The sequence below is a fragment of the Paramormyrops kingsleyae genome, chromosome 12 (genome assembly GCF_048594095.1).
Source record: "Paramormyrops kingsleyae isolate MSU_618 chromosome 12, PKINGS_0.4, whole genome shotgun sequence".
Lineage (NCBI taxonomy): Eukaryota > Metazoa > Chordata > Actinopteri > Osteoglossiformes > Mormyridae > Paramormyrops > Paramormyrops kingsleyae.
The window spans coordinates 7,801,565-7,814,289 of record NC_132808.1 but is presented as its reverse complement, the minus strand read 5'-3'; the positions used below and the strand labels follow the sequence as shown (position 1 = coordinate 7,814,289).

The 12,725-nt window shown below is 40.8% G+C and overlaps 2 long non-coding RNA genes across 2 annotated transcripts; one reads left to right on the top strand and one right to left on the bottom strand.

Annotated features, from left to right (window-relative positions):
• Positions 1–1,635: 1,635 nt before the first annotated feature.
• On the bottom strand, positions 1,636–9,630 carry LOC111860231 (uncharacterized). Its single transcript, XR_011994019.1, has 3 exons — positions 9,409–9,630; positions 6,874–7,633; positions 1,636–2,600 (listed from the first exon to the last, which is right to left on the bottom strand). It is a non-coding gene; the product is annotated as an uncharacterized lncRNA (long non-coding RNA).
• Positions 3,901–4,910, top strand: LOC111837724 (uncharacterized). The gene is made up of 4 exons (XR_011994018.1): positions 3,901–4,040; positions 4,349–4,443; positions 4,538–4,586; positions 4,684–4,910. It is a non-coding gene; the product is annotated as an uncharacterized lncRNA (long non-coding RNA).
• Positions 9,631–12,725: the final 3,095 nt, after the last annotated feature.

The window sequence follows — 12,725 nt, the reverse complement described above, 5'->3', positions numbered from 1 at the left end:
CTTTTATGGGGTAAATATAGTGGAATGGTGTTGATTTTTCAAATACCGTAAAACACTATACATACTGTGGTATACTGTCTGGATGGTATGACGATATAAAATGACAGATACGACCCCCAGGGTGTCTGGATTTGGCTGATTCTGCTGATGACAATAAATATGCATACAATGTAAAAGTACAATCGACTGGTAGTTTTCAAATCGCAACACTCATTTCCCTATCCTCAAGATCACATTTTGCTTTGAAAACACGGATATGCTCTAGGCATTTTAAAATAAAGTTTTATTGAAGTTGCATTAAATTACTTGTAGGTCATTTTTACGTGCCTGCAAGGTTGATAGTTTCAATTTTTCGACCAATCGTGTTGAATTAATTGGATGTGGTGACATTTTCACGTTATCCAGTTAATTTGACTGAGAATTATTTTACCTCAATATCCATAACCAATAATACAGAATAAAAATACAGACTTTCCCTGTGAATGCTAGCAGTTAATTCAGCAAACTATTGCCATTACTGTATAAATATCAAAAGCTGTTAGCGCTCTGCAAAACTAAAGTCTATTTTTGTATATTGGCTAACTAGGAAGCTGAAACCTTAAAAAATGAGAATACCATATTTTATGTAGAACTTTGATGGGTCATGAAACCTGTTGAAAAACAAAAGATATTTTCTATACTGTTATTGGTTTAACATTTATCAATTCATCTTCTAACCACTTATGGTTGGGGCCATAATATTGGTCCTGAATGCCTACCTCATAAATATGACATTAATGTCCTGTGATCTTTCTTTTGGAGTCTAGAGTGAGAGGAAAGAAGAGATCCCGCTCACCAAGTAAGGATGAAGGACGCCCAGTGAAAAGAGGGAGGAGGACCCTGAATTCACAAGGCAGATTTCATCCCTCTACATCTACAGCCAAAACCCAGAAGGGCCCCTTTAAAGGTTTGTCATGTGACAGCAAAGTTATCATTGGAGACTGGATCCAGACTCATGTCATAGGTTAACTAATAGCAAACAAAAGTAAAAGTTAAAGAAAAGATAGAATTTTCACTATTAGTTTTTTTTAAATTTTTTACTGTGAATAATAATAATAATAATAATAATAATAATACCTGCAATCCTGTACCCGTCTTTTACTCACGGTAAGTTCCAGGCCCCACCACGCTTACTATGAACACTTACTATGGTCGGGGGCCATAATACTGACCATGAATGTCAATCCATCTATGCACCACATCATAAGCGTATGATATTAATTTCCTGTTACCTTTCTTTGAAGTGTCTGAGTCTAGAGTGAGAGGAAAGAAAAGATCCCGCTCACCAGACAAGGATGAGGGACGCCCAGGAAAAAGGGGGAGGAGCAAAAGTCCTGCTGCAGGTGTGTATGACAGAAACGTGGCAGATTGATGCATAGCAGCATCTACAATTTTACCTTTAAGGTCATGTTTTCAGTAGATATTAGGGATGTAATGATACCAAAAACTCACGGTGCGATAAAATCACGATAAAAGGTTTCACAATACAATAATTATCGCTATATTTAAAAAGAAAAAAACTCTTAATAATTAATCATCAACATGTTTATTTATATCAAATTAGTTCTTCCTTTTAACATAAAGGGCTTATCCAGCTATGACCATAAGCCTTTGCCAGAACTTAGCAGTAATTGTCCTTTGCAATGAATGACTAAACAATGCATGTAATTATAAAACAAAACCAAGTCAGTAGTTCTTTTATAAAATATTAATTATTAATGCAGCAGCTGGATCTCTTAATCAAAACAATCTGTAATTCTGAAGTAGTGTTTTCTGCCATTTTTCCACTGGGTCTGTTCTCACCGTGTGAAATATAGGCCACGCCCATACATACTAACACGCAAAATGATGCGTGAAAACAGTGCACGTGTAACACTTATGAACCTATTTTGGGTCCACTTAGTAGTGCTACTGGCTAGTTCTAGGTTCAGTGGGAGTGGCGGGGGAAAAGATAATGACAGCTCAAAATTTAGGACCATTAGTAAATATTGATTGTAGAACATGAAGAATCATGAATACATTTATACACATTTACATTTAGATGGGAAAAACGTAAATCTGCCTCTTTGTAAAGTATGGATTTAGATTTTGTTTGTTTTGGGTTTCTGAGTCCAGTGGTTAAATCAGCTATTCATAGTTTAAATCTAGTTATACCTTAGTTTAGTTTTGCCAATGTTTGACTGTGCACAAATCGTATTAAATAATTATTTTGTGTCTATTTATACTTATTTAAATTCTCTATCCAGTATCTTTAGCACCTATTTATCTTTCCTTTAAATCAGTAACTTCCCCCAAATATGAAACTCAAAATTAATCACGTATAAAAGGAAAAAACAAAATCACATCATATAACATTCAGGCATAATAATATCCAAGGGTTGACATACTGTACCGTTCAATTTAGGCATAACAATGTCCAAAGGTTATTATACAGTTCAATTCAGTCCATCATATCCTAACTGCACATGTTATAAGAAATTCAAAGTTCCCTCTACTCATCCTTCACTGTTGCTCCATGGGTCTAGCTCATCATCCTGATATGAACTCTGTTCAGTGGGTCCCTGTTCGGCGAAGCACATGCATGAATATACGTTCCAAATCTTTGGAAGAGTCAATGTAGTGCAGAAAAAAACAATTTATTGTGGCTTAAACCATTTCTTCCATCTTCCTTTTCCTTTAGTTAATTAAAAAAAATCTTCTTACACCACTAAAGCTATAAAATCAAGTTTAACAAGTTTTCTTTTTACCCTATTCTAAATCCTATGGTAGCCTGCTGTTAGCACCTGCTGCAACCAGCCTTAACCGCTTCTGCAAATAAAAACCCGCGCTCTCCACATTACGTCCTGACATCACCTCACATTCTGCATACAATCGTCTTTTTTCTTAAAGAGATAAATTATCATTTTGTCAATATAATGTAAATCTGTTTTTGTATCTGTTTGACCAATATACAGTACTGTGCAAAAGTCTTAGGCAGTCCAAAGAAATGTTTAAAGCTGTTTATCTGGGTAGCAAGTGCACTTTGGCTTAGAACAAAAAACACAATTTAACATTAGAGCATGTGCAAATTAAGAGTAACACAATAAAAACTAGTAATAATTTCTTCTGTTTTCGAAAAACTTACTGATATCTAGTTGGATGGCTAGATGAACACCGCTTCAGTTCCCAAACTTCTCCTCAGGGGCACCTAGGCCATTCATTGATTTTGTTCAATTTCACCAACAGTTCAATTAAATAATTAAATAAATTGGTTTAAAAAGTCAGTGACAGATTGACTAGCTGTGTGAAGTGTGCTAGTGGCCAAGTCAAAAAATACATGGCTGCACTGGATGGTCCCTGCAAATATTGGGATGATTTTAGCAGAGGTTTTGAAATGGCTAAGCTGACACACTTTGACAGGCATAATATCATAGTTTTACACCAACACGAGGATAATCTAAATATAATTTTCTTTGCCTGCCTAAGACTTCTGCACAATACTGTATAAACTATTATTGTACTAGTAATAGATTTAATGACCTATTAATGATCTACGATATAGCACAAAGCATTCATTAATGTAGTATGTATTTTTTGAGACATAGCTTATACGAGCGAAATAACCACGCAATATCGTGGTTGATATCATAACAGTCTGACAATGGTTTCGAGGTATTTTTTTTATCGCGATACTGTGATATCACGTTTTTCGTTACATCCACATGTCACTGAACTCCCCAAATATTTACATATGTCTCAGTTTAAAACTACACTCTACATCCACATTGAATGCAGTTTATTGTTCGATTACATTGTCAATCTCTCATTGTCTGTAGTACCAAGTGGCCACAACGAATCAGCAGCTGGGAGTGGCACTGGAGATACCGGGAAATTTCGTAGGGAACTCCAGTATAAAATTAGCCAGCAGCTGATGCAAAGACAAATGCCGTCAGAAGCAGCAGCTTTGGATGGTGCAGGCCACTCCACTCCAAGTCCCAAACCCACCTCCAGTAATCCTAAAGGTTTATATTTGTCTCAGTCTTTTATATGAGGATACATTTACACAGATGATTTATTTTCAATGTGTGACTAATAACTGAACATAACATTAATTGTATAGTCATTTGCTAAACTACTACAGGCATGTGGGGTTGCATATCTGAATCAAAAGGTAAATGAAGGCCCACAAAAATATGATATTAACGCATTAAAGTTTCTTCTCTGGCTGCTTCTGGGTTTAGATAATATCTAATATTTTGTAATTCTGGATGTTACCCTGACTAGCTGCTCAGTATTGTTTTGTGTCCCACTCTTTTTCTCTGTGCTGTAGAACGACTGGAGGACCTTTACTCTAAAGGGGCACTAATCGGCAGTGGAGCGTTTGGGAATGTGTATGCCGGAATCCGGAAGAAAGACGGATTACCAGTAAGATATATCTTACATTAGGTCCCATTAGTTTTTGTATCTGTTCAGTTCTATGTAATTTCTGTCTATAAAAATAATCTCTAATATTCTCCAGGTTGCAAATCAAAGAAGTGCTCAATGACAATGGGGAAGAGGTAGACATAGTAAGTAGCATGTAAGGCTCCACACTAACATTTAAAAGGGGATAAGTGTCTTTTCTGCTCCCTGCATTGCCTCTTATCTGCTTCAACAATTCCACAGCCTGCACTTGGGGGAAAGATGCCCAAAGAGGTGGCCTTGATGATGCAGCTGAGCATCCCACCAACCTGCCCCTACATTGTGCAGTTTATTGAGTGGTTTGAAGGTCCGGAAAGCTGCTCAATAGTAATGGAGAGACCTGAGCCGTGTCAGGATCTCCATCACTACAGCATTGACTGTGGTGGCTCCCTGAGAGAGGAGGTGGCACAGCTGGTGCTGCTACAGCTGCTGCTGGCCCTCTTTCACTGTGAGGATCGGGCCGTCCGGCACGGGGACATCCAGGCTCAAAACCTCCTTATTCAGACAGAATCTCTGCAGGTTAAGCTGATAGACTTTGGATGTGGGAGTTTTCGGAAAGACAGCCCCGATCCAAAATACTGGGGTTAGTGAAAAAAGATGTTAATCTTTACAGAAATATCGCTCCTTTTTACTCTGTTTGCTTTCTGTAAAATAGTGAGATGTAAAGTGAGTTTATCAGTGTCTGTGGCATCTTCTCTCACTCATCTCATTCATTATTTCTGATTTATAGGAGCAGCACAGCTTGATCTGGATGCCATGTTCACCGTCATGTCCATCAGTGCAATGCTCTTCCGGCTGGTGTGTGGAACGGTACCCGTTAGGAGCCGAAAAACTGGGTCTCTGCATTTTCCGAGAGCAGTCTCAGAAGGTAAGACCATGCCTGATAAGATACTCATCTCACTTTAAATAATGTATCAACTAAAACTAATAATAAACTCTTCACTTTGTCATATGGCCGGCCTCAAAGCAAAATACACATTTATAAAAGCCATTCTGGAACTGACAAGTTGATGATGTTGGGTTGATCTGAAACTCAGCACAGACCTGATGGAAGTGCACAGAGACATAACCACCTCTTATCTTTTACACTACGGAACAACTTCCCTGTCTCTTCCCTGTCCCTTTTACAGGTCAATAGAAGAGCAGAGCTAACAGGCATAGGAGACATTCTCAGCTGTACAGCACAAGTTTACATCTGTGTGCTGGGACCTTTATGCACAAGACACTGAGGAGGATACATCCACTGTGCTGTATTATATACAGAACTGTATAGACAGCATTACCGTTAGGAAGCACAGTCGACACTTTCCAAACAGTAAACCATGGATTACAACAGACTTCGGCTAAAAGTGTGCAACGCAGCCTTCAGGTCTGGAAATGGTGAATTGTTCAGTGTTGCCAGATCCTACCTGAAGTGAGCCATCAAGAATGCAAAGGTAGTCTACAGGGAGAAGGTTTAAGGCCATTTCATCGATGGAGACCCCCAATGTGTATGGCAAGGCATCCAGCACTTTACAAACTGCACAGGCAGCAAAGACTCAACCAATCAGCAGCAACGACTCGCTAGCAGAGGAACTCAACCACTTCTTTGCCTGTTTTGAGGTGACTGAGGCAGAGACTGGGACAGCACCAGCACCAGTTTTTAACAGTATGGCATTTACTGTTAACCCTAAAGATGTCAGAAGAGTATTCCGCAGTGTCAACCCAAGGAAAGCCGCTGGCCCAGATGAAATTCCAGGTCGGGCACTCAGGGACAGCACAGATCAGCTGGCAGAGGTGTTCAGCAACATCTTTAACCCGTCACAATGTATTGTCCTCAAACACCTTAAGTCTGCCACCATTGTGCCTGTTCCAAAGAAGACAGCAATCATCAGCTTTAATGACTACAGACCTGTAGCTTTCACCCCCACTATAATGAAGTGCTTTGAGAAGCTGATCCTAAGGCACATTAAATCTTCACTTCCATCCACCCCGGAACTGCACCAATTTGCCTATGGGAAGATGCCACCAATACAGCTCTCGATAATGTGCTGACTTACTTAGAAGACCAGGGGACATAAACGACCATGTTATTTGGGGACCTTGGCTCCGCCTATAACACAATCATCCAAAGTAGAATGGTAACCAAACTGCTCAACCTGGGTGTCAGTCAGCAGACACGCAGATGGACCAAGGACTTCCTAACAAACCGAACGCAGACTGTTAGGCTGGGGACTCACCACTGCCCAACCCTGACACAGCACTGGAGCTCTACAGGGCTGCGTGCTTAGCCCTCTTCTTTACTCCCTATATACCCAGGATTGCATACCAACACACAGAACAAATAAAATCATCAAGTTTGCAGATGACACCAGTGTGGCAGGACTGATATGCAATGCTGAGGAGTCTGCTTACATGGACGAGGTCAGCAAACTGTCAGTTGGTGTTCAATCAACAACCTGGCACACATCATGAAGGGGATGGGGGAAAGCCTTTGGGAGCCTCATCCCTGGAAGAGTCGAAACCGTCGGAGAGTTAGTAGGGTCAAGTCTGTTGGGGATCGGGGCCGGTGTGGTGCTGAGGTGTCTGTTGCATGGCGACACTTGGGTCCCAGTTTGAGGCTGTACATCCAGGGTGGCACTCCTTTGATGTCTTGTCTGTTGTCTCAGTGTCTGCCTGACCACAGTGAGTAATGTCTCATTGAGGGAGACATTTTACTGGTTCCAACGCCCTGAGCTGCATCATTGGACTTGGTACTTCAGTACTGGTGATGCGATCACATCCTCGTGGGAAGACGCTGGAGGCTCTTGCAAAACTGCAGGGTCTACAGAAGTGCCCAGTTTGAGAATTATGACCACAGACTTCTTGTTGCTATTTTTAAGATTCAGCTCGGATCCAGTAGGCTACCACCTACTAGGAGAATGAGGGTGGACTTGGCCAGACTACAAGATCAAGCCATTTCTGATGAGTTTTCGCACAGTTTCGGTGAGGAACTTGCAGTCTTGGGTGCGAATGACGACTAATGTGATGTGGGAGACCTTCCGTGACTAGACCCTGAAGGTTGCTGAGGGTTGTGTTGATGTTGCCAGTGTTCCCACACACACACATACACTTAGCAGTCAGGCACAGTGTGAGATCCAGAGCACCAGCCTCCCCACATTTCATGCCCCCGTACCTGGTGAGAGACAAAACCGCAGGTCAGTTTAAGAAGTTAACTATACACAAACAACAAAAACACAACAAGTACAAGGCAGATCACCCTCACAGGGGAATTAACAGGACACTAATCAAATTATAGTCCCCATCGCTTCAAAAGTACAATCCGGGAACTAAGGAAAGACAGTAAGATGGCACGGCAATTCTCCAAAGTGGACGACATAATCTCCAGCTGAAGAGGCATCTGGAATGGAATGAATCCACACCAACAACATCATAGGCAAAAACAGCTGTGATAAGTCCTGGCCACTCCAAGGCTGAAACTTAGATCAACTAACCCACCCCACCCCCGCTTGCAGCTATAACTATCCCAGAATTAGAGGTTTCAAAGCAGCAGCACTTGCCGCTAAAAGCTGAACTGTGAAGAACTGTAAAATGGTCACCAGCACTACTGCCACTGAAGCCATTCAGATGTCCCATTGTATGCACTGCAGATTTACTACCAGGGGAAAACGGATAGGGTGGAGCTTCCTGATCAATACGCCATACATCCTTTTATGGGGTGGAAACCCGTTAAACGACCAGTTGGGGATGTGCAGGTAGGCGCAGCCAATCAGCCACCCTCCGCCACAATCTACAAGGAAATTATATGTGCATAGTAAAATGGTATAATTTACAACAGAAATCTTTTAAATTTACTGTGCATGACTATAACCAAAATCATAATGTTGTTTTAAGATCAGGTACTTTATATGTCCCAGTGGGAAATTAATTTTCATGTAGCAGCAGGGGAAAAAAGTACAGAGATACATTTAGTGTGTGTGTAATGCTTGTGTCACTGAAAAACAGGGAACATAAGCTACTGGACCAGTTCTAGGTTCGGAAGGAGTGGTTTGAATAGCTTAAACAATGGATAAGTAGACCAGAGACAAAACCTTGGGTTTATAGCCGGCAATTTTACTGAAATTACACATACAATAACCCACAGTTACACTTACACACACACACACACAGACACACACAACAGTAGCAAAATCAGTTTGACTCAACTTCCCCTTTTTTAGATTCAAGATAGGATAGTTATTACCAGAACTTAATTTTTAGGGGTGTAACGATATTACAAACCGAACCGAAATATCGCGATACACCAACCACGATACGTATCGCGAAACTCTCGTGGCGTACCGCGGTACTCTCACGCCCCCTGCTGCCCATTGTTGAGGTTGACGTCACTTGTCTCTAACTAATTTAACCAATTTAAACACATCTTTATTTTATCACATTTGATTAAATTGTATTAGTAACGATGAGCTTTTGTTCTAAATATTATATTATATTATAAAGTTAGTATTAGTATAAATTGTTTTTTTCTGACTAGTCTATATTGGAGGTATTTATTTAATTTTTGTTGTTTACTCAGGTATCCTGACTGTTCTAAAAATGTGATGGCAAAGTTAATAAAGAAAAAGTTTAGTTGTTCTTGTTATTAAGTGAATCTATTGTTCCTTAGCATTGCTGTTCAGATGACATCAACCCTAACCCCACAGCAAACAGAAACCGAACCGAGGCTCCAAAACCGTGAACCGAACCGAATCGTGCCTTTGGTGTATTGTTACACCCCTATTAATTTTAATTAGTTTTGTCAACTTAGGTGTTTCTTTTTTTCCCTAAGACCAGTCTGTATAATTGCTCTTGGATTAATAGTTAGATTTACTAAACTATGTACTCCCTTTTTTCAATGTTCAGTTCAGTCCTCAATCATTTAATCAATGAGAGGCAATTGCATAATCTTACCACAATAACAGTGAGATGGTCTTCCAGTGGGAAAAATAAGGTTCAAACAGTGTCCTTCGAACCGGTGGTGACGTTGTCTCAGTCTCTTAAGGCGCGAAATCCTTGGGTAAAGCTCGTCGTCCGATGTCCTCATGCACGCACATCTCATCACACACACGAGCTGTTGAAATTTCCGTCGTTAGTATTCGATGTCCGGGAGACTCTCCCGGGTGGAAGAAATACCTGGCCTGCACAACAGACCATGAAAATGATATTTTTTAGTCAAAAGTGCTTAAATCTTAACAATTGAAAAAGACAAATAAACCGTCTCTGTTTCACAGTTAACTCAAAATGGCTATGGTGTTTTTTTCTGTTTAACTCCACTACACTTTAGCCTCAGTACACATTAAAAGTAACATATAGAACACATAAAATACATTTTAAAAACAGCATTTGTACATTAAGTTGTCAAGTAAAGTCGAAAAATAATCAATTTACTTTGAATTATGTCTTCAACATTTTCCGTTCTAAAACGAACTTCAGTTAGACCGTTTACTCGTATAAAACACTTCTCTCAAACTCCATAAAAACACAGCAAAACTCGCCATTTTGATTGGAAAAGATCCGAAATTCACTTTGAAAAGAAGAAAATTACTCCAACTTCGCGTCTATGCCGCTTCTTTAGTCTGCTGCCGTTAGTCTTTCTCGCGCCTATGCACTACACTACTGCGCATGCGCGAGGAGGGGGCGGGGCAAACTGTAGGAAGGTTACAACAAAATCATACATTTTTTACATGTAAATTTTTTAACGTGTAAATTAGACTATTTCACAAATTGTTGTTTTGTATCTTCTGTTATTTTTTTATTATTTAACTATTTATTTATTTTTCTATTTATAATATTTGTAACCTAGGTTACATGTGGCAGAAAGACGAAGTGCATGGTGTTGTCACTGGCACTATCTGCAGGTCCTTTTCTCTCCTGCATGGACTTCGCTCTTTTTGGTCATGAAACCATTTTTTCATGGTCTATGCTTGATCTTAACCATAAAGCTTACTTTTCTATTACTGTGTTAAAAACGCTCCTATGGATTTTAATTAATTATTTGAAACAGAAATAATTCCCTGATTCTACAGCATTACCTCCATAGAATGAAAGTGTGAAATCAACATACACAAGTATTCACATTTTTTATATAGTTCAGTACATTACACAGTAACCTTTATAAATTTAACAACTGAACAATCAGAAAACAAGCTAAAGTTAATTCTCACTACTTCTGCCTTTTTAGATATATGATACCTAACACCAATATGCTCCAGTTATACTGGAAGGGGTGGGGAGCTCAAAACTGGCATGCTGCACAGCTGTAGGACGTCTTGGGGTTCGGCCATTGAACACATGTGGTACCACCGGTCACACATGTCACACTGGATCTGTAACAACAAATGTCACTGAGGAGGATACATCCACTGTGCTGTATTATATACAGAACTGTATAGACAGCATTACCGTTAGGAAGCACAGTCAACACTTCCCAAACAGTAAACCATGGATTACAACAGACTTCGGCTAAAAGTGTGCAACGCAGCCTTCAGGTCTGGAAATGGTGAATTGTTCAGTGTTGCCAGATCCTACCTGAAGTGAGCCATCAAGAATGCAAAGGCAGTCTACAGGGAGAAGGTTTAAGGCCATTTCATCGATGGAGACCCCCAATGTGTATGGCAAGGCATCCAGCACTTTACAAACTGCACAGGCAGCAAAGACTCAACCAATCAGCAGCAGCGACTCGCTAGCAGAGGAACTCAACCACTTCTTTGCCTGTTTTGAGGTGACTGAGGCAGAGACTGGGACAGCACCAGCACCAGTTTTTAACAGTATGGCATTTACTGTTAACACTAAAGATGTCAGAAGAGTATTCCGCAGTGTCAACCCAAGGAAAGCTGCTGGCCCAGATGAAATTCCAGGTCGGGCACAGATCAGCTGGCAGAGGTGTTCAGCAACATCTTTAACCTGTCACAATGCACTGTCCTCAAACACCTTAAGTCTGCCACCAAGTCTGAGCCGTGTCAGGATCTTTATCACTGCAGCATTGACTGTGGTGGCTCCCTGAGTGAGGAGGTGGCACAGCTGGTGCTGCTACAGCTGCTGCTGGCCCTCTTTCACTGTGAGGATCGGGCCGTCCGGCACGGGGACATCCAGGCTCAAAACCTCCTTATTCAGACAGAATCTCTGCAGGTTAAGCTGATAGACTTTGGATGTGGGAGTTTTCACAAGGACAGCCCCGATCCAAAATACTTGGGTTAGTGAAAAAAAGATGTTAAATATACAGAAATATCGCTCCTTTTTACTCTGTTTGCTTTCTGTAAAATAGTGAGATGTAAAGTGAGTTTATCAGTGTCTGTGGCATCTTCTCTCACTCATCTCATTCATTATTTCTGATTTATAGGAGCAGCACAGCTTGATCTGGATGCCATGTTCACCGTCATGTCCATCAGTGCAATGCTCTTCCGGCTGGTGTGTGGAACGGTACCCGTTCGGAGCCGAAAAACTGGGTCTCTGCATTTTCCGAGAGCAGTCTCAGAAGGTAAGACCATGCCTGATAAGATACTCATCTCACTTTAAATAATGTGTCAACTAAAACTAATAATAAACTCTTCACTTTGTCATATGGCCGGCCTCAATGCAAAATACACATTTATAAAAGCCATTCTGGAACTGAGAAGTTGATGATGTTGGGTAGATCTGACAAACTCAGCACAGACCTGATGGAAGTGCACTGAGACTTATAACCACCTCTTATCTTTTACACTAAGGAGCAACTTCCCTGTCTCCTCTATCAGTATAAATGCTGGAAAAGGGAATGGGGGAACAGGGGTTCAAGATCTCATTTCTAATACTCAGACATCTCAGGTCCTTCACAGTACATTTTCCCATTTACATTAGTCTACACTATATGGTCCTGCATCTGCTAAAACTAATTTACATAGTATTTTTTGTTCCCTGTTAATGCATCATATTTTGCCTTTTACAGGTGAATGGAAGAGCAGAGCTAACGGGCACATTGCGATCCTTCCGCTTCTTCTTTTTGCATGCATTTTCGGATGGCGCTGGGGACAGTTCAGGCTGTTCTGTCAGTGGGGCATAAGGCAGCCCACAGTCCAGGACTACCCGCCTGAGCATAGCCTCGACCACCCCGCTCCTCAGCTGCAGGAGGTTTTGTCGCACATCCTCTGTGAGTTGCGGGTCTTTGGACGGGGAAATCTTTTCTAATATTTCCCTCAAAAGATCAGTGATGGTTAGTCCTGCAGTGTTATGGTATTCCCTAGGCCAGGGGT